Source organism: Ornithodoros turicata, chromosome 1 (assembly GCF_037126465.1).
Source record: "Ornithodoros turicata isolate Travis chromosome 1, ASM3712646v1, whole genome shotgun sequence".
NCBI lineage: Eukaryota > Metazoa > Arthropoda > Arachnida > Ixodida > Argasidae > Ornithodoros > Ornithodoros turicata.
In genome coordinates this window covers 222,878,208-222,901,212 of record NC_088201.1, presented here as the reverse complement: position 1 = coordinate 222,901,212, position 23,005 = coordinate 222,878,208, and the positions used below count along the sequence as shown (strand labels likewise).

At 46.3% G+C, this 23,005-nt stretch overlaps 1 long non-coding RNA gene and 1 other non-coding gene across 2 annotated transcripts; both read left to right on the top strand.

The window, feature by feature from the left end:
• Positions 1-6,582: 6,582 nt before the first annotated feature.
• LOC135377006 (uncharacterized) lies at positions 6,583-14,990 on the top strand. Its single transcript, XR_010417973.1, has 3 exons — positions 6,583-6,766; positions 8,459-8,582; positions 14,850-14,990. It is a non-coding gene; the product is annotated as an uncharacterized LOC135377006 (long non-coding RNA).
• Positions 14,991-17,833: 2,843 nt separating this feature from the next.
• On the top strand, positions 17,834-17,906 carry Trnat-ugu (transfer RNA threonine (anticodon UGU)). The gene has a single exon. It is a non-coding gene; the product is annotated as a tRNA-Thr (tRNA).
• The last annotated feature ends 5,099 nt before the right edge of the window (positions 17,907-23,005 follow it).

Sequence of the window (23,005 nt, the reverse complement as noted above, 5' to 3'; positions counted from 1 at the left end):
GGCTGTGTCGAACTTTCGGACACCCTCGTCCGTCAAAAAGCTCCGGAGCTTTCTTCGAATGTCTTCATACTTTCGGCGCTTTATTAGGGGGTATGCCAGAATTCAAGCTCCCCTCACTGCCCTCTTGCACGCGACACGACCTTCCAGTTGGGTCCCGAAGCAGATGTTGCATTTCAGCAGCTCAAGACACTCCTCACGAACGCCCGCATTCTCCAGCACTTCAATCCGTCGGATCCGATTGAACTACACACTGACGCAAGCTGTACTGGGCTGGCTGCTGTCCTTGCGCAAAGATGTCGGGATGCACCCATGGAGCATGCCGTCGCTTTTGGAAGCCACCTTCTGACTAAGGCCGAGAAGAATTACTCCGCCACAGAGAAGGAATGCTTGGCGGTCACTTGGGCAGTCGGGAAATTTCGTCCCTATCTCTATGGCCGCCACTTCTCCGTCGTCACCAACCATCATGCTTTGTGCTGGCTCGCGACCTTGAAGGATCCCTCGGGACGGCTTGCACGTTGGGGCGTTGCGCCTTCAAGAATTCGATTTCACGGTCCAGTACAAGGCAGGAGGCAAACACCTGGACGCTCACGCTCTCTCCCGATCTTCTCTTGGCCAGAACAAATCCGACCCAGAGCTCTCTTACGAAAACGTTATGTGCATTACCTTGCTTGGCCCGCTCACTTTTCACTCCGAGCAGCTTAAAGACTAATCTGTTCGCCCGCTCATCCGTCATCTTGATGGCTCTGCCCCATTTGCAGACAGGAAGCTTATTCGTAAAGCAGGCATTTTCTTTCGCAGGGCAGAACATTATATAAGAGGAGCTACACCCCGGAGGGGTCCCAGCTCTTGTTGGTGATACCTCGACACCCCCGGGCAGCCCCCTTACAAAACTCTCACGACAACCCAACCGCTGGACATTTTGGCTTCTCTAAAACTTATGAACGCATTCGGCACAAGTCCTTCTGGTCGTGCCTCTACAAAACCGTCCACCTCTACGTTTCGTCTTGTCGGCTCTGCCAACAGCGGCAAGCTGCATCTCGTCCTTCCGGTCATCTCCATCCGCTACCTCCCCCGCGGCACCTGTTCGAACGGGTTCGAATTGATCTGTTCGGCTCCCTGCCCCTCTCACCTTCCGGCAACCGGTGGATTGTGACAGCAATCGACCATTCTAGCAGATATGTTGTTGCTTCGGCCCTCCCAACAGCTACTGCGAATGATATCGCCAAATTCTCTATACATCATATACTGCTTCACCACGGAGCTCCCAGGATCCTTCTTAGCGACCGCGGCTGCCAATTTGTCGCGCAGATCGTTAACGAAATGCTTACCAGTTGCTCTGTCTCTCACCATCTTACATCGGCTTACCACCCGCAAACGAATGGTCTGACGGAACGGTTTAACCATACCCTCGCAGACGTGTTATCGTTCTACGTTTCACCCTAGCAAGACAACTGGGATGACCTCCTTCCCGTCCTCGTCTACGCGTACAAAACCGCCACAGAGTCGACGACGCGATTCAACCCCTTCTACTTGCTATACGGACGTGAGCCCGTGCACACCATCGATATTCTCTTCCCGTACGTTCCATATATTGCCAACCATGTGCTTGCGGACGCCACCTGCCGCACTGAAGAGTGCCGTCAAATCGCTGAATGCCGAACCTTCGATGTCCAAGCTTCCGCCAAAGCTCGCTTCGACGAGACCCGTGCGTCGTCGTGCCAACTTGTCTGGCTGTGGCTTCCGTTACGGAAACCTGGCATATCACCCAAGCTCCTGTTCGATTACGTCGGCCCCTACAAAATCGTCCTGGCCCTCTCTGACGTGAGCTACGTCATTCAACCTCTGAGCCCGTCATCCCCATCCTCATTGTCATCTCAATAAACGCGCTCCCCTCGATAAATAAATGACGCGCTCCCCTCAATAAACGCGCTCGACGTCGCTCCCCTCCCGACACCGTAAGTGCGCGTCTACTTCCGCCGTTCGTTCACGACGTCGTGTCGGGAGTCGCCAAGTGAGTACTAGCCCTAAAGGCCTCAACGCATGCAGCGTTTTTCCGACGTTTTCAGGACCCGCGCTCGCTCGGCGTGCGTGTGACCTCGTAAAAACCAGTTTTTCAATGCGCGCTAAGGGCTTACGCCGGAATCTGTCGACTACAGATATTTGTGCGCGTCTGAGCGCATTTTCCGAGAAGACAGAACCATGCACCCGCAGACAAGGTTGCGTATGAGCAGCTCTCGCAAAATTTTGAGACTTTTATTCATCATATTAAATTTACGTGAACATTTTAATGGTACCTGGAATGAAGGAACGCGGGAACAACAGGAAACAAGATCATCAACGTGTTCTAACATATATTTGTGGTCGACGAATATACCAACTGTGGCGCACGTCAATGGCTCCGCCCGCGTCCCGTGAGTCTCGGGTTCTGGCCTCGCTGACGTTTCTTCGCGCTGTGTGCAATGCCATGGCGTGCGCGCGACGTTTTGACGCTGAGAAAACTTCCAATGCGTTTCGCCCTTGAGTCTCACAACAAGCGCAATATTTCAGTCTTTTTTGATCATCGAGTATCGTTAAAATACACGGTAGAGTAAAAATCTATTTTCGATACCGATACCCCGATACTCTCATTTTCGGCACGCGATACCTAACACCGATACACAAAATGTATCGAAAAATAGTATCGAATTCATATGTATCTTCGATACTGTCCTTGACTGCATTTTATATAACTTTATCTGTAGTCAGCTTTTTGATCCCCTCTTCAGAAAAATAACTGGTCTGCGTGAGCCGCCAGTTCCGCGCAAACTCCTCCACTGCGTCGTCGTCGAATAGTTGGCCTCTCTGCAAGAGCTTCTATGAGTGGCCCAAACAGGTTGAAGGGGATAAGTCAGGGCTTTAGGAAGACACTTCCAGTGGCGTCCAGCCCATTTCCTCTAATTTTGCACATGTGACGGCTGCAGTGTGGTAGTTGGCGCATTCATTGTCATGGAGAATCACGTGACGTGTTGCTTGGTCACGCCGTTTACTGCGATAACCAACTTTGACCTCACCCAAGGGTTCAGAGCAACATTCAGCGTTGATAGGACAACGACCGTGCGATAAAAATAATGTACAAAATGCAGCCTTGGTTCTCTCCCACACAAAAAAAAACAAAAACAAAAAAAACAAGGTATATTTAAACACGTAGCGCAACCCCCATAGGCCCCTGTGTCTTCAGAAAGACGCCATGATAGAGACGGTCAGCGCCATCCATTCATTGCGCGGACTACTACGATTGTAAATAAACGACGTCAGAGACGACGTCACTAGTATGAATAATTAGTAGTGCACAATTAACCATGCACGTTTATACTGGCCCACTTCGCTTGCCTTGTATTCCCTTTTCCGCGCCCAGTCAAAAATACCAGACGAGAACACAGAAAAATAAAGCATATCAGATTTAATGAATCATATCAATTCCAACTACATACAGTTATCACAGATTTTGATAACTCCAAACAGAAAGGCGTCGTGATGACCACAAAGAAATTAGAAAGGCTCACATAAGGCCCATTTCTCACCTAGAGCTATACGTACATCTAGTGATTAGACGTTCGCATTTATTCAATGAGTGGCCGTTATAGGTCCATTGCAACAAAACACAACATCGTTGGTGCACAGTTGGTTCCCGCTAGTACTCACACCATCATGGCCGCACGTCCCATGACGAAATCTTTTTTTCGCTGGCCCAGCAAGAGGAGATGCATTATTGCATTCATCTGTCCACACGTGTTAATCTTGGTCTACAGCACGGAGATGTGAAGGTCACTTCCTGTTTAACCCAAAGAGTGTACGAACTCCGTATTACAATGCACGGACACACGGTACGGATACAGAACACACGGATAAACACCTTCCAACGGTGTCACATGCGCAAAGGAGCAGGATACGGAAATGTACTAGAGTGGTAGATCTCGTATATGTGCACCAGCGGGGCAACAGAAAGCTTTTTCTGCATTGAAATTAAGAATAACCTATTAGATACACACACAATCCAGGCCCATGTTGTGAAGTTTTTCTGTTTAGAACCGTACTTCTACTGTTAACACTCAGGATCGCTCGCGCCTCTTGCTGGTGGCCTTGCCGATGGGTCTGATTTGGGATTTTCGCTAGTTTTCGCTACCAGTTTAGGTATACCTTGAAAAACCACTGGCAGGCACCGTGCCAGGTGACAGCAGAGTCTTTCGTTTTTACTCCTCCCCTGCATGCTCGCTTGCTTCGGCACAGGCACGCAGTGTTTCCCACAATTGGATCCGAACTCAATTTCATTGCAGGTTTCATTTCAACCCAAGTTTCATCGCAGGTCACGATTCATTTTAACAGATGCTTTTGATCGGGACGCAGGACGCGGAGTGTTTACATTTCTTGAACGGGACTGTATCGCCACCAACTTTCTCTCTTTCTGTTCTTCTTCCACAATGTTCCCGAGATTGCTCCTCACCAGACTGTTCATCCCTCCGGAACGACGAAGTGTTTATCGTTATATTTTCTTGCTGAAAACGTATACACCTATTATTAGTATGCATAGAGCTACTAAGCTTATTTCGAGACTCTATGTATGCCAGTGGTCACAACCGTCTGCGTTTTGTGTATGGCAATTTACCGTAATGGGTCTTTACAATTTTGTCACGGCGAGGAGCAAATTACTTTTGGAGATGCAGATATGGTCACTCTGGTGGGCACCGGTCACGGTATTTCGTGTATTGTATTGTATTATTTCATTGGTTATATCGTACCTAAAGTGAATCTTATTCCTAGGGCTTACCTCCTGTACTTTAAGAGCAGAACGGAGCATGGCGAAGAATGCTGATGATGATGATGATGATTGGATTTTGCCGGCGCAAAAGGAACAAGGGCCATAGAGCGCCAAGACTGTCGTTGTTAATATAAGAAATTAATTTAAAACGATGTGGTTTTAAATGATTAGGTTAAAGAAACCGTAAAACGTAGCATAAACATGGCTGTATAACTTCAGAAGTTGAAAATTATAGTGCATTTAGAAACCCGATATCCCTAAAAAAGCTAAAAGTTTTTGAAGGAGGTATAAGAGGTTCATCATCCAGCAATGCAAGGCGAAGAAATTGAAGAGAGCCTCTGGCAACATTGAACGACACATTAAAGTGTCTGAAAGATTATTTAGTGCTGACGACCTCAATAACAACAGAAAGTATTTGAAAACAAAATGGTGCGCTCGGTGTTGTTCATGTATTGAGGTCCACTCTATGGAAACGTCAGGCCCTGAGGCAACATCACGACTTCAGATGCCCCATAATACCTCAAAACTTCAGACTGTGCGATAACCTCAGGCATTATTTTCAATAAGGTCTGCACTCAATATACAGGTGTATTAATGTTCAAAGTCCCAGCATTTTCAGTGGGACGCCAACATGTCTAGTATCAAGTAAAGACTGTTCTCCAGTATCACCAGTACGACTTCCAGTAAATTTCGAGAACTGCCACTATACATTTCTTCCCAGTATTACTGGTAAAAGCCCCAATAAATCCAGTAAATGCCAGTATGTCAATCAAACAGTATGAAACGGTTTATAGTTTTACTGGTAAGAGTGTCAGTAAATCTACCAAGATGCAAGTATATCCAGTGACCAGTGTAGACTTGCTATCAATGTCACTAGTAAGACATGCAGTGATTCCAGCAAAATACCGGTATACACAGTGAGTAATATGGACTGGTTCGCTGTGTCGCCAGTGGGACTTCCAGTATTCTCATTGATATTTCTGATAAAACCAGTAGTTATAGTAAAATCACAACATTGTGTAGCATTAAACGTGCATGCCAAAGTCTATCGGTGTGCCCAAATGATAATGACATCAGACGTGGCCTACGGGACGAGTGATACAACGTAAAACGCGATTAGAATTCAGAAACAAATCCGAATTCACCCGCATTGGTCTGAAATGGGGGAGTATTCGGAGGAATATTCACATTCCCCAAAAAATTCAGACACTTCGTTTATTGCAAAAAACAAACAAACAAAGAAACAAAAGCGTTGCTTACCCGCGTGGGTCAACAACAAGAATAAACGAATAATATGAAGCAGGAGAAACAAGCGACTTCGGTCCTTGATAGAAATAAAACTCATACTGAAGCCCAATACATAGCCCCATCCATTCGGTATCAACCCGGCATCCGTGTAGCATGCGGAAACGTGAAGTAAGAGCTACACATGATTCATCAGAAACATCGCTCGTTTCGATGCTGCATTCTGCAACGGTTTTCATTAGACTACGGAAAAAAAAGTAAGTTGATTTGTGATTCTATTGGTTAGACTTGACGCGAGCGTCGTAGACGGACCACCCGGGACTGTTGCGACAGTTTCTGATTTATGTTTCTATTACGCGGCCTCTAGTCGCTAATAGCACATACCCAGACGTCGTTAGATTTAATAACATACACATCGTATACATTTTTATGTCGTTTATCCAAAGACGCGGAGATGCAATCGTGCCGGTAGTTTTTGAAAGGCCTTTGCAACCCAGAAATGATGTGTGATATGTCTTCGTACAAAGTTGCGTGACAGGTACACGACGGACGCTTTTGAGAGCTTCACGTTTCAATCAGTGTAGATTGCTTGCAACATATGCACGGAGTTCAGCATAAACTCCCAGTAGGGAGCCTTGCATAGGACGTGGAATCACTGACGAAAGTGTCGGAGATGGCGCCGTGGGCTTTCGTTATCATCGCATTGGTACCGGCTGTCGTCGTCGGGTAAGTTGACAACATTATTTCTCAACATTACTTACTCAACATCGGTGGTAGCCCCACGCTAGCGCTGTAGACAGGGATGTGTCGGCTCCGAATCATCAGCGCAGCTATGCTGTCTCAGATTCTCTTTGGGTTTTCCGGCAGACTCTCGTGACAGAGGTTGGCACACTTCCCCGTGAAGTGAGTCGAGGACGGACAGAAGCCGCCATATCTACCATTCCTCCGCCTATGCACCTTCCGCCTCTTTCCACCTGCATACCTCAACAAGCCTCCCGTAGCCACAGTTGCCTGGCGGTGCTAACGCAAAATAAAAGGGAAATAACGTATTGCAGGATCACGAATATCATTCGTTGATTACATTCTAATAACTAATAAATGTGCGCAACCAAACAGATCTCGGTGAACCAAGATACTGTCGCTAGCCACCTCGTTGTTAGGAGTCTCAATGATCAGCTTGACCACCGTGGTCATGGAAACGACCTGTCTTAAACCGCACATTTCGTCCACTGTTTTGACTGCTGCAAGTTGTTGAAGCGACGACACCTGAGCTTTGGATGCGTAAATAGTCGAGTAGGGCGATAAGTAATCGAGAAAGGGGGAGGAACAGAGCCGTAGCGATGGGGGGGGAGGGGACGAGAGGGGCAGTCGCCCCGGGCGCCCTTGCCAGAGAGGGCGCCGAACAGCAGAGCCTTGCCGGTTGTTTGTTCACTATAAAGTGGGAATGAAGATAATTTGAATTTACGATACGGGCACTGCGAATCAGCGTTTTCTTTACTTGGTTTAGAGAGCCTCTGAGGGCAGTCAGAGAGGGGGAAGGGGGGGGGGGCTTCACGTTTACTCGGCCCCGGGCGCAAACTCGCCACGCGACGCCTCTGGGGAGGGGTTTCTGGAACGGACCAGTGAGGTGGCAAGGATATGTTTTTGTCTGCTCCCAACAAATAAACGCGCGCCCGCGAAAGGCTGACTAGCACCAGTCACATGCAGCGCACGTGCAAGGCATCTGCTTCGCGCACTTTTCAAGAATCTTTCCCCATTGGCTGTAAGCCCGCCAGTAAAAAGGGGACGCAGAGAGCACGCGGGGGGATGGAGAGCGTGACGAGAAAGATCACTATGGCAGAGCCGACTTGTGAATCGTTATGGAGACCAGGGCAGCAAAAACTGTTATAATCGCGTGCATTGAGAAGGAAGACACGGTACGCTAGCGATTGACGCATGCAGATGTCACGCCGCTGGTTCCGGGCTACTTTCATCCGGTATTTTTTTAAGTGTGATAGCGCAGCAAAATGGTTTGCATAGAAGTCTACATGAGGTTCTGATGGACAAGTTGACAGATGACGAATGATTTCGATCCACATCCCTGATCCGTTACCTACGTGGCGTTGGCAGAACGGACTCCTGCTCATTCCAACAAGAACAGCCACGACCCAATCTAAGAAGATTGCACCGAAGAGAATGTAATTAAAAACAGAGGAATGAACATCATGCATTTAATGCTGCATACAATGTGGCGACCCAACTCGCCTTTGATAAACTCATGAACATGTCACATGTGTACGATCTTCATCGCAACCAATATTGAGCTTGACTTCTAGTGCGGATAGCTAGGCAACACTTATCGTTTTTGGGAAGCAAACAGGTTACATTTTTGCAATGTCTTTGAAAACATATCCCCTAATATCGCATCTTTTCCTCCAGTCAGGTAGAGCCGAGGCAAGGGGCACCGCAGCTCGCCGGCAGACTTGGGAAGGCTCGGTCACAGAACTCCATTCCTCTCTTCTTGCAAGGCCGGCAGTCCAATTCCGCGGAATGCTATGGCTTTGTTAGTAGATCATATGACTCATAGCCACAGGCAACCAATAAGGTTGCGGTGTTCGGATATAATCTTCTGATTATAGGAGCGACACCAGGAAAGTATGCCACAAGCGGCAACACTACGTAAATACATTGTCACAGAGTGTAGACGCTGAAAGCGTTCATACACTTTATGTGATCGCACGCCAGTAGTACAGGGTGTTACCCTGTAAAAGTCTACCCGTGCCGCCATGCCGTATTCGCCAATTACTCAATGCAGGTGGCACATTGTGCGATCTTTATATAAAGCTCATAAGGACAATTAATCTTGGTAAATTTCAAAGTGAATGAGTGCCGCAGCACGAAGTTATAACTCAAAACGTGCAATTCCCATAGTCAAAACAAACAAGATGGCGGCGTTGAGAAGAGCACTTGACATGCTGCTCCCCACACGACAACGTGTCGCATATCCTGCCAGCCGGATGGAACTGCAGTTTTCATTTCGCTTTCGTGTAACTGTCGTATTTTGCTCAGAACTAAGCAACGTGAGGAACGAAAAATGCCGACGCATACTCAGCAGACGACACCCAAAAGGGATGTCGTCTGCTAACTGAGAGGCGCCATCTTGGCTGTTTTGACTACGGGAACCTCACATTTTGCGCTACAACTTTGCGTTACGGTGCTCAATCACTTCGATATTTACCATGATGGAATGTCCTTATGAGTTTTATACGTAGGCAACACATTGTACCGCCTGCATTGAGTAATTGGCGAGCACGGCATGCCGGCGCGGGTAGACTTTTATAGGGTAACACCCTGTACACTGCGGATTCTTAGTTAAGATCGTGAATACACAAAGCCATACTTGATACCCACACACGATGCTTTTGTAATGACATTTGCAAAAATGTGGCTATTCCAACGTTGGATACAATGAGAGCACGGGAACCGGTACACCATGCATTCGCACAGACTAGGGAATTATGCGTAGGCGTCTCTGTCGACGGACCAAATTTTCGGTTATCTGCAACTTTCGAACGCGAGATCCTGTGTAGGCTGAGGTTCGCTTCTTATATTTACGAGGCAGATCACCGCATTGGATTCGTTCGAATGTATACGAATCGTGTTAGAACCCCTTTTAGGGTAGCGGAGAAAGTCATTCGGGGAGTTTTATATATCAATACTGTTCGGTAAGTCTGCTCGGAATTGCCGGCGCGATCCATCTAGCGGACGAAGAATTGTGTGCGATCCCTCATGCTCTGGGATATGTGTAGTCTCGAAGAGTAACGCGACTAGCGAGATATGGCAATCTTGTTTCCACTCATGTATAGCATGAAGGCAAGCTGCAACCATGTTGGACTATGTGCTTCTGCTCTACTCAAGTAGAACAAGAGCGGAATCGCAAAAAGCCGCAAACCCACAGAACGACGTCTACAGGTTTGTCCGTCGTATTCAATCCTTATATCGCGGGATTGAATCCTATACCGTGAATCGTGCCGCGACTTTTAATCCTTATGTCGTGGGATGTAATACTTATTCTTTTAAATTTAATCCGCTTGCTGCCAATTTTAATTCATATTCCGTGGAACTCCGTCCATATTCCGTCATAAATTCTCGGTTTATATTTTCATTACTATTTTCCTACAATGTGATAGTACACGGAACTGCATGCATGATTTATGACCTGTTTCGACTATTACCTTTTTACAGCTTAAATTGGCTTGCCGTGACCATGCCTCCTCAATGCACCACTATGAGATAGTAGAGGACTACCTGCATGATTTATTACCTGTATTGGCAATTCCCTTTTTACAGTTATAAATTGACTTTTTTTCTATGCGCTACAATGCTATTCTGTTGGACTACCTGTATGATTTACGACCCGATCTGGCCATTCCCTTGCTCACAGCCACAAATTGGCTGTTTACGACCACAACTACTCGACCCCTACAATTGTATGGTATGGGACCATCTGCATGATATATGATGTGTTATGACGTGTCGTCGTGTTTGCAGCTCTAAAGGCCAGCCCGCCATGGTGAGTTTTTCTGTAAATATCGCGCTCCGTACACCTCTGCATGGCCAGACACCGTGAAAAAATACGCCTGCCAAGCCGTATGGGGCGCAAATCCCGCTGTTGCGTGCACAGCGGGTTTGGCGTATGTGCTTTACGAAGTGTTGGCAACATTCTCCTCTTTCCCACCATGAAATCGTTGTGTTTGTGTGCGTTCCTTTGTAATTGATTTGCATTTGGTAAAATGGCCCCTCACGAGCGAAAGTTGTCGTACTTGGAGCTGTCCTTCTGCAGCTTTTTCGTAAGAGCAGTCATTGCTAGAAATGAAGTAGGATGCTGAACCGGAACGAGAAATTATTTTCTGCGTAGTGATTGGTTGCTATGGACACCCGTGAACTGACTGCTGCGTGAAATATCAAACTTGCTCTGATGCACTGAATCACGCGCACAAAATTTCGCGCTGGGCGAGAAAAAAAAAAAAAAAAACATAGCTTTTACGCAAGAAAAACGCACTATGCCGGCCTGCCTTTAATTGACTTTTGATGACGACTCTTCTGTGCACTGCTGCGGGATAATACGGAACTTCGTTACGTCTTACGTCGTCCGAACCTTACTTCGTTTTAAATGTAATTACTATCGTTGAGAGCCCGCGAAAAATTCGCGGGGTGGCCATCAGTCCGCGGTCATATGGCACATATTAGAGGCCAATTTTGTTAACACTAGAAGATTTGTCCAAAGTGTATCTACATCGACGAAAACTATTCTTATGGCCGAATTGTGGCCAACGCCTAAAAGTCTTTTCGGCGTTCATTATCATCTATCCTCATTTGAATCACGGTTTAATGACACTTAAGCCGTGTGGCAAGCATGTAGTGAAAGTAACATTTGCTTGGGACAAGTGCACTACGCGAACATGACACTAAATTTTCCCTGTGACAGGGATATTATACTAATTCATTATAGGTCTTAGTGGAGCCTGAGTCATAGAAGCAATAAACAACGAAATAGTTATGGCGGGTTATCAATCACCAAGGTACTCCCAGACTATCCCATCGTAGTGAATAGAGTGATAGTAGCGATAAAGAGTCAATTTTTAGCTATAAACAAGGTAATAGTCTTAGCACATCATAAATCATGCAGGTGGTTCATACTATCCCATAGTGGGGCATAGAGTATGAGTAGTCATGCATAACCATAAGAGAAGAGCACGTAGTTCAAGACAGAAATAGGTACGTTTGTCATACATATGAGCTGAAAAAAAAAACATGCACTTGTCTATCGCAAAAAAGAGCGACGTCCATTCCACGTCGAGAGGCCACGTGCAACTGAACTGACAGCACTAACCGCTGACGGCGCTGGTGATGGCGCTATTTGCCGTAGTCGGCCTCGTACTGGCGGTCAGAGTCACGTGTTTCAAAATTTCACAATATATATTTCAAAGTATGTGCTCGTTCCAAGATTATAATCAGTGCATATTCAAATGATGACTGGCTCCAATTTTGCTTCTTGTATTTGTCCGAAAATATTTCATTAATTAGGTAATTATTGAGGTTCAGCTATTTGATGGACATGGGCTTTTCGTAAGGATGCCCACCTGGGTGCGTGACTCACCTACGAAAATAGCACAGTCATATGTAGAACTTGGCTGTGTGATCACACACACACAAGTCATCACATCTGAGTCCTTGATACTTTTCGCACAAATTAAATTTAAACACTTCTACAAACTGAAAGGTAGCGAAGTTTGACGTCCGACGAGGCTGGAGTCAGCTGGAGTCAGGCTGGAGTCAACGCGGGATTGGCGGACAGATATCACGTGATCATAAAGTACTTCCTAAGGCATTTACGACACGTTACTAATTACCACAAAACCTGCTTGGACAAACAACGGCAACTCTTGAGACGTTCAGTTTAAACCGTTAATCTTAACCGTTAACCGTTAAGTTAACGGTTGTAACCTTGCGAGCTAAATATCCGAGCTGAATACCAATGCGGTCCGCGCCGCCTGTTGGCCTTTCTCACAAACCGTGTATCTTTGTCGATCGCTCGCGGCATTCCTGTTGTTTGCAAACATTCGCCTATCTATCTATCTAGCCGATTTATTTATTAATGACGTACGTTATTGCGTTCTGGGATACGCAGATCGTGCACCTGTGACGGTAAAGCGTGCAGTGCCATGTCAAATGTGCGAGAACGACCACGATCTCGCCAGCTTCCTCGCATTTTCAATAGAGGGCGCGCGAGTCGCCTCAGCTTTGATGTGTCTTTGGTGTCAACATGCTTTGTTTGGCGCAGCAATCTTTGAAATTCGATTGCTTAAAAATCGCTCAACACAGAGCCGAGCTATTACGTGTCTGGACCATCCAAGTTACAGGCTTTCAGAAGTATGCAGTTTCTACATGTTTGACATTCGGTTTGACATTCTATTCCGCTCATAGCCACAGTTGCTTCGCGGCGATAACACGGAATAAAAAATTCTATTTATAGCTCGTGTAAACATAATGCAATGACTAACCAAGGCACCATGCATAACGTGCATACCTCATACCCCTGCCAAACGGGCAGTCTTCAATAGTCAATCAAACCTATGGCCATCCAACTTGTGGGTAGCCCCGCCAAACGTGTAGTGTCCTAAACTGTCTGGGAGTACGTAATCTAATGTCCTTTCAGGAGTTGACGCGCTTCAGGCTTGCAAGCGCTAAGCGCGTTTACAATACAGAGCGGTGTATTGAAAGAGATTCTAGCCACATGGAGGAGGCTCCCAAAAAGGCTCGACCTGTCATTCAGAGTCGCGCGCCGCCGATTGGTTTGGTTTTACCACGGGACTACAATGACACCTGACTGCCACCCAAAATGGCGACGAAAACAAACACTGTGATGCGCGAATTTCGTGAGGAGAGTTTACGCAGACCACTCCCAGTTTACCCTGCCGACGTACTTCCTCTCAAAGTTTCTTCCTTGCAGAAATCTAACCGAAAAACAACGCGTTTTGGAGTCGTTGTTAGGTCTAGTGAACAGCGCAATTACAACGATATTATTAGAAACATGGGAGTATGCTGTAAGCTTTTGAATTTGTTATTGAATCTTACGGATATAGGCATTATTCCCGTTTTTATTCAAAATAATCATATCGTTTACGTATTTTTTAATATAATACCGACGACAGGGTATGTTAAACAACAAAAGCAGTTGAAGAACAGCGGATGGAAGACAACAATTCTCCAACATGTCTTGCGTCGTCTAATTGGCGTTCACCAAATTCGCACAGAAATCATCTAGTTTTGCAAACTGCAACGAGTAGCCATTTTAGTCATATCCAGCCCACTTGTTACCTAAAATAATGTACCCCGTATTTCTATACGTCTTTGGTCAGAGAGCTGTAAAAGGTGGGTGGAGATTCAGGCATACGCAGGACATATTAAGGGCCAGACTCCCTTTCTATATCGGGCTATGGCTCAATAGCCATTGATGCCAATGATCACAGCAAACGGCAATCCAAAGGAAATGCTATTGTCTCCTTTGTACATGGTGTCCGGTATTCCGTGTCCATTTTTTGCTCACCTTCAAGGAAACGTTACTTGTCCTATATACACGGTGTTCTGTATTCCGTCTCTCTCTTCCCTCGGCCTCAAGAAAATGTTCTTTTCGCCTCTGTACTCCGTCTTCTGTCTTGTTTATGTCTCCTCGTCAGTCTCAACGAAAGTGTCCTGTGTATTTCATGTCCTGTCTTGCGTCACCCTTTTCCCGCAGTATAAAAGAAATATTCATTCGCTGTTGTGACGCGCCTTTCTTTTCGCTCAGCCCCAAGGAAGTTTTGCTATGCCCCGTGTACATCGTGTTCTGCGTTTCATTTCTCCGCTCGAGCGGTGCTAACGAAATCTCACTTTGTCATGGATATATCGGATTCTCTCTTGGGTCTGACAGTAAGCAATTTCGTCTCGCATTGCTGCACACTACAAGCAGAACTTGGCCGCATGAGAGCCACAGAAGTAACCGTCATACAGAACGATGCCGTTGAATTTCCTAATCTGTTGATAACGGATGACCGACACATCGTTGTGACAATTTTGCTGACCTATTTTTCATAAAAAGGCGCTCGTCCGGCCCTCAAATACTTCGGCCCAGCTGTCCTCACAATGTGGGTTATGCGGTTAAGGCGCGCCTCTTCTTAGTCTTCTTTTTTTTTTAGATTAGTGTTGGTAAGGAGAATGCAACGGGTTGCTTTCTGCTGGCATGTAGTATGCAAACATATCAACACAATGTTTTTAAATATCATTTCAGTGCAAGGGAATGATAGGTGGCTGCGAAACCCATCCTCGGTGTGTTTGTGTCCGTCCCGTCGGTGGTCAACATCCGGTGTGCGCCCCGAGGTACGGTTAATGATAATCAGCAACCGAGAAGCAGAAATCAGCCTCGCAATAAAAAAAAATGTTGCCCCCTCGAACGAATATTTTGGTCACTGGTGTTTTGCTACAGCTTGTGGCGCCCGGTGGACAATGACGATGATGGACACGCGCCCCGAGCACCCGCTTCTGTGTCCCACCGGCGGGGCCATGGAGGTAGGCCACCGTCATCTCCTCTCCCTGGCATACTATCATCGCCGGTCAGGACTGGTCTAGGGGAACACCATCGGCCTCTACACTTGGTGACCCGAACGTGACTCTGCCCTTTTATCATCCCAGGTTGGGCAACCTTCCCGCGAGTCTAGGACCGGCAGCGCTATGGTACCTCTGTGATACGGCAACCGATCGAGCCTGATGCTCTCCAGTTATCCTCAACCTCACCTGTTCAGACTCACTGTCACGACTCTCATACAGGTATTGCATTCGACATCCTCCTCTCGTTCCCGAATGGCGTCCTGAGCTCGGCAAGCGGACTGGTGCATACCGACCTACTGACTCTATCCTACAAAGCCCGACCAACCGGCACACACGCGCCTCAGAGCTTCATCAACCATCACTCCTGCCCAACGTTCACCTCACCACGGCGCTCTTGCGCCGCCGGCCGCGACATTCGAGCCTCACGCTATCCTGGCGCCATCTACAAACTCATTCTTGCATGACAAACCAGCACTTGGAAAAGGACAGAGAGAAGAAACGACAGGGCAGGGGCCAGATTTCCAACAGAATAATTCATTAGCAACATAGTAATGTCTTTAAATATCACACTAAGATGGATAATACGTCATCCACACACTGGTCATCCTTTCCTTCTCCCACATTTTTAGTTTTACTTCCTTATCAAAGTGATAGAAGCATTACCCACACACTGTTGCTCGTGGGGCTGTTCTCCAAGATTCCCGGAGACGAGGATAAAAGGTCGTTTTGTGATCAGCCAACCAGAGAAATAATAGAGGCGTTCCAAATAAGCAAAAACGAGCAACAGTGTGTGACACATGCATCTATCACTTGACGAGTGTGTGGATGGCGTATTAGCCATCTGAGTGTGATATTTAAAGACAGTACTATGTTGCTAATAAATTCTTTTTTTTTTAAGTCTAGCGCCTCTCCTGTCATCTCTTCTCTCTGTCCCGTTCCCAGTGTTAGTTCGCCATGCAAGATCAATCACCAACATGCCCGGTTTTTCACTTTGATCACAAAGTCATTCGTTTGCTTACGCCTGTGTCGTTCGATTGTCAAGTGGTTTTGCCAGGGTCCTCTCGTCATGGGTATGGTATCGTTGAAGCTACGCATCCACCACCTTCCCTCATCATTCCACACTGTATTATCTTTTCTTGTCCGTGACGATGAGCATGTCCAAAGCTCACACGCGCGCCCACAATGGGTCTACATCGCCGGTAACTATGCATGAGAAATTGCCTGCGAGTAACCCTAATAGAAACAGGAGTTGACGCTGTGTTGCGTTCCGGTTTCATGCATTCAGTGCAAATGCAGTCCAATGTGCAAAATCGTGTTTTCAAGTGTTCGTATTCTTCGTCATATCAGCTACTTGTGTACGGTATCAGGTATCAGTACGCTGTGCAGTGGGACAGAGCCTCCATTTTTTCCGCTTTCAAGGTAGGTCATCAGTTGATTTGGTTCATCCACACGCGATTGATGTGGCTAGCATTGCAGCCTTAACTAATGTGGGTATGGTGCGCAGGACCGAAATAAAATGATTAAAGGAAAACTGGAGAGTCATGGCTGCAAGTAATATAAGCAAGGCATTCTGGGAAAAGAAAGCTGTACTCCTCTCAACAGAGTCAAAATCGTTAATAAACATTCTCCCGCATACTCTACACCTGCGACCACCTCTTACCAATTGGGATGTTGGTATTTCTACAGTGCAGGTGCAGACGATATTTAAAGCTTGATTGAATTGATAGCTCCAGTGCAGACGCAACTTCTTCCTTTCTGCTTAAACCCCAGTTTACATCTCTTCTACATAGGGCCTTACACGGGGCACACTTGAAGCTCTCCCAATACACAAATAAAAACTCTGTCGTGAAACAGGATATTCATAATCAGCTTAATTGGTTGGGAGCGGATTATGACTAGAAGGAACTTCATTATGTGCTGGCTGATTGGCATTGATAGGCGATGGCCTTTCTTCGGTAGAGAAAGTAGATATCTTAACACAACAAACGTTCAAGCGGAGAAGATACTAAATATTTGCCAAATGTGCACCCAATTCACCAACTGAGCCTGTGTATGCAATAACCGGGTAAGTCGACTTACCTATTGTAGCGAACTAAGTCAGACGCCTAGAGGAAGTAGGAGGAGAGGAGGAAGAGAAAGCTACGTTCTGGACAGGGGACAGTCCCCCATACGCTAAAATAGTGTAGACGAATGAACGCATATTATATTTGGCGCAGTCGGCTAGGATCACGAGTGATAGAATGGTTTGGGTAGAGTTTGCTACTTGGCACCTACCGAGTTGACGGGAACAAAGCCGTTCCTCTGCAGTACCCCCGGTTCATTCTGGACAATACGAAGTCGTCTACGGAGAGGTTTGATCAGAGCGTCTTATGAAGCTGAATCTGAAGACAGCAGAAAAGCGACCCGGTTCGCTGCCATCTTTCCCAGTTCCAAAACTTAGTTCGACCCCTCCCAGTTCCGGTTCGACTATCCAGCAGCGACAGGCGCGACAGGCTAAACACTTACCAGGCCAGGCCAGGCTAAACATAGGCCAGCAGCGACAGGCTAAACACTTACTCATGAGCACCTACACATGAAATCAACGATGAAAGATGAAAGTCACTGAAAAGGTTAGCCAGCTGTAGGGATCGAACCCACATCGCACCCTGAAAGTCGCTGGAGGGGCGTGTTAGCTTAGCTCAATTGGTAGAGCCCTGGACCTGTAATCCAGATGATGTGGGTTCGATCCCTACAGCTGGCTAACCTTTTCAGTGACTTTCATCTTTCATCGTTGACTTACTCATGGTCCAGCAAAGGCAACACGAGTTCTGGCTAGATCTCTGGAGCCAAAAGAGCGCATTGAGCAAAGCGTATGTTGGGCCGATGTCCGGCAGGACAGCACCGGGCCGCTGTCGGTCTAACACTGGGGTGCTTCTTGAGTTATTCACAGTCTCTCTACACCCTGCAGCAGATCAAAGCACCGCAATATGTCAATGACCTCCTGGTTTGCTTCAAAGAATTATGTAACGACAGGATCCCCCCCCCCCCCCTGGGTTTTCCTGTCCCCAGCAGTCGCAACCGGCAGTGCAATGATTCACGTCCGTTGAGCACAGGAAAAGACAATGTCGGTTGGAAAGTCAAAGATGCTCGGAGAAGAAGAGACGAAGAGAAGAAGCCGAGGACTGCCTGGAATATCCAAGATCGTGGGAAAGTCCTATACACTGAGACATTCGGAGGACGGGGAAGGGGAAACCTCAAGTATTGACACAGCATGTGAGGGGACCCAGCAAGGTACCCAAAAGCGGTGCTAGTGTTAGCATCGTTAAGAGGAAGCTCGTTCCGTCCACGTCGGTTGCTCCCGGCCGTCCCATCAGTGTCCAAGGGCACGAAGGATCCGACGCAAACATCAGAAACGGGCACCGGCCTCACTAGACTACCAGGCCTACAGTTCATGCTCTAGCAGTTGACGGCGTGGTCTACCCACTTTGCTGCCTTCCAAAAGGTCCCAACGTTTCCGCCTTACGAACAGTTAGGGATAGTCGGTTCGCTTGACCAGAGGGGATGCCTTAAGATTCCGTTGAAACGAGAAAAGTACAGACAAAACATGAAGCGCAATTTCGACAACCGCTTCATCCCCCAAATACCGAATACCCGAGACCAGGTTGCTGTTCATGTCTGGCAAGGCATACCCGGCTCTCGCTCCACCACGCCCATGAGACAAGGAAGGATTCCTTGGAGCCTTGAAACACAAGGAACTGGGAACCTTTTTATCAGCTGCTATTGGGAACATGATCCCTTACCGTTCCCACAGGAACAGACTGCAGGCTGGGGCGCATGCAGCGGGCTAGGTCGGACGACTAGAGGAAGAAGAGGTCGATGAAGAGAACGCTGCGTTCTGGACGGGGGAACACTCCCCCATACGCTACATAATGTAGACAAATAAAAACAAGTTGTAATAAGTTGCTCGAATGCCACGTGTACGCTGTAATGAGAAATGATAATAATACTAGTAGCTTACTTTGGTCATGATGCCCAAAAATAACAAAAAGCGCAGTATATCTCAAGTCAATGGTAAGGAAGAAGAAAATCCAGAGAGAAGTGTGTATGTGCATGCATGTGAAATGACATCCCTTCATGACACAGTAAAAAGGTTCTACCGCTATCTATTCTAAAAAGACATATATTGCGATTGTGTTTGAGAAAAAATAAAACAATCCAAAATGCAAACATAATGGCGCTGTGATTACAAGAATACAGTTAGATACAGGTGCTATCTCGATTTGAAAGAATGCAGTTGAGCGCATCGACATATGGCTTCTAGCAACCCGTGAGTGAGGTTTTCATGTAGGTCTTGATGTAGTGCGCGTCCGCGTAACCATGAGTGAAGTTGGTATCCCCGCACTTGTTTCCTGTGTGTATTTGCTCGAAGGCAAAGAGCACATAGCCTCCTTGAAAGCCGTATAACTTCTGAGCGTTGCACATCTGAAGAATAGAAAAAGAGAAAAGTGAGAGACAGGATGAGAGAGAGTGGATTGCGAAGTGAAAACCATCCAAGATTTGTTATGAAGGGTTTAATTGCCCCTTTTAGACAGGTGTTCCTGGATTATCATTGAATTCAACCGTGAGCGTAGCGCCACCTAGCGGTGTCGCGTATACATTTCTCAAAGTTCATTGGATTACACACACCCTATATCATTTTTAGGTTAGTGGGCAACACACCACACGCTTGGTGGCGCTACTTTCAAGCACTGTTGGTTTTGATCATCGATGAAGGTAGCCCGTCTAATACGAGTATAGACTGTACGGTACTACAAGGCAATCCACATTAAGGGTATGAATGCAGGTCACAATTAGGAGCGACACAGACGAGTAAGCCTCAGACGCCCAGAAATTAACTATTTCAAAGAACTCAAGGAAAAGAGGTGCTAACGCTAGGAATCGAACCTGGATCTTCTGACCTGAGGTCATATATGCTAACCGCTACACTGCACGCGTTTCCCTTCACCTATTGGGTGACTCATGTGCAGAGGTGACTAGAGATCATGGTGATGATTAGAGTTTTAATGGCGCATCGACAACACAGGACGACTACTGATTAGAAGAAACAAATTCGATTCCTAGCGTCCACACCTCTTTTGCCTGACTTTGAATTCACAGTTGCATGTCTTCCACAACGCAAGTCATAAATATGTATAGCTCATTATTAAAAGCAGGGTGTCGAACTGTGAACCACTATATTTTTTGTCGTCTTCAAACTGAACCGGAACTAAAACAATACAACATCCAACTGCTGTCTCCCAGTACACTACAGGAACAATGCGTGAAAGTTGTTGCCAATCTATAACGCAAGACAAGCAGCAGGGAAACATTGACAAAGGTGAGTAAAAGACTGACATGGTACTAAAAGACAGACAACTGTGCTTCGCTACTCGTCCCCAAGAACGCACGCGGTCCTCAGGATGTCCCCACAGTGTCATCGTGTCCTCGTCCTTCAAGGTGTATCCCCAGAAAGTCCTGATGATGACACTCGCGGACTGTCCGTGAAGAGTCGTTCAGGTATGTCCTGTGCCCATCCCTGTGGGTAGACAGCAGGACGAGAAATATTCCTTGGTTTAGTGTACCTGTTCAGACTCCCTAAACAGATTTGTTTTGTTTTTTGGGGCCGATCGTTGGACACGATTGACGTTTTTCTGAAATAAAGGGTGGTCCAGCATAAAATTATCTGGCTCCGAAAAGGATGACTGTGTATGATACATGGAGCATTTCTTGTGGAAAGGACGGGAACGCGCGATTCTGTGGCACTGCTTTTGACTTTCAAAAGTCCTACCGGAATGTCTCAAACCAAAAGAAGTAAGAAACATAGCCTTTTCCGTGATACAGAGCTAATACTTCAATCAATTCCTCGCTTTTAGTATTTTTTCTTTGCGTAATCGAAGTAAACATGGACAGCTCACCCTTTGGTTTGTGTCGCAGACCAGCATGACTCTCGAATTTACGAAGGGTCGTGTAATAAGCAATATATAGTATCTGTTTTTCCTTCGGAAGATAATTTTATTACCTTTTGGAGTGGGTTTCTCAGACTTGTTTCTGTGTCTTTTATATGTCTCTCTGCTTTCTTTTTAAACTGGTGCGCTTATTGTCCGTTATGGAATGTACTAGAAACGAACAGCCAGGCTACTTTATTGCGGCAGGTAACCAGTATGTATGGAATCATTATGCGACTGTTTTCTGGGCAACAATAAAACATTCATATGGGTTCTCTGACGAGTTGGGGGCTATTTTATAGGTGTGCATACCGAAAAAGGGATATGAATATAAAAAATGGTGCATCCTAGAAATGCTCTAGCACTGTTCTCAAGTTGTTCTCACGTAGGATCTGTGGATGATCTGAGGATACCATGAGGACTCTATAAAGTGCCTAAATGACATGTTGAGGATGATTTGCGGATCAGATTCACCGTCCTGGGGATGTCACCCCAGTCCATGCGTGATGGTCTTAGGATATCCCTGGGATGACAGTGTGTTGTTGTGGGTACTGCCGGTTGCAGTGTAGATAACCAGCAAGTTTTGTCTTCCAAAAATGGTTCTCGATGGCAGAAAAATCATTTTCCGTGTTTTTTTTTTTTAGATTTTTGGAGATTTAGGAGAGTTTGGAGATCCAGTAGTGTACTTGGGTATTTAATAGGGTGGCAAGTCAAGTACAATTCGAGGTTCGCATTTTTAGCATATGGTAAAGGCAAGCAAAAAAAAAATACTCAGATATGTTGAAAACAGGAAAAAGCCAGGAGACGTGTTCACAGCAAATATGGTACATTGGCTTACGTAACAAAATAAACAAAAATACAAAGACGTTTCGACGCCTATACGGGCGTCATCATCAGCTGGGATACACACGAGAAATGAACACACTAATGTGGAAACCCTTTTAAGCATTTGTAGCAATCGGGAAAAGGTCATTTGTGGGTGTTACAAGCGTTCTGATGGCCATAGATATGCCAAAATCCTTGGAATCTCCTGACCCCCCCCCCCCCCTATGTTTGTTCATGGGTCAAGGTCTTCGCGTTGTCGAAGTCGAACGAATGACCAGTTTTCATCACGTTTTCCACGAGTTCTGTGCATCACTTCGGGTCAGGCGGTTAAGGGAAATGTGCTCATCTGCCACTACTACTGGCTATTTCAAGCACACTCTATCACTGGTTGGCACAACTTCTGCTGTGCTTTGCAGTGCGCTGAACCGTTATGCACCAGAACAGACCCGCTTGAATCGTTCTATCTGAGCTCCGGAACTGAAACAGAACGGAACCGAATTCACGTATTCCGTCAGGTGATTAAGACTAAAAAATTATGGCATTCTTGTTCAAAACAACCAGGTTATTTCTCCTTATAATTGTACGCTCACAGAGCGGCCAATGATTCTTTAGTGCTCGTGCTCACATTTTGTCGGTCATGACTAAGCTACAAACAAAGACATCTCAGTTGCACGGGTTTCATTCTCAATGCCGTGTATCTTTGACAAACATCACTCTGCAGGAATCAATGTCCAGGCAGAAGGAGAGCGAACATAAGAACTTATTGTAATTTAATCTGACCGATAGAGAATTGATTGATTAAATAGTGTGACGTACCTTCATCTTGTATGCCACGTTGGTGTCGAACATGTCTACAATATCCTCGCGACGCAAACTAAGGGTTACATGTACGACATAATTGGTTATGCAGTTGCTTTCCATGCCCATCAGTTTACTTTGGTGGCATTTCTGAAACATGAGACGATGTACAAACCCTTGAAGAGTAATGTTGACATGTGTGTTGGGTAATTCCTACAACTCTGCTGAGGAGATGAGATAATCAAAATGTCAA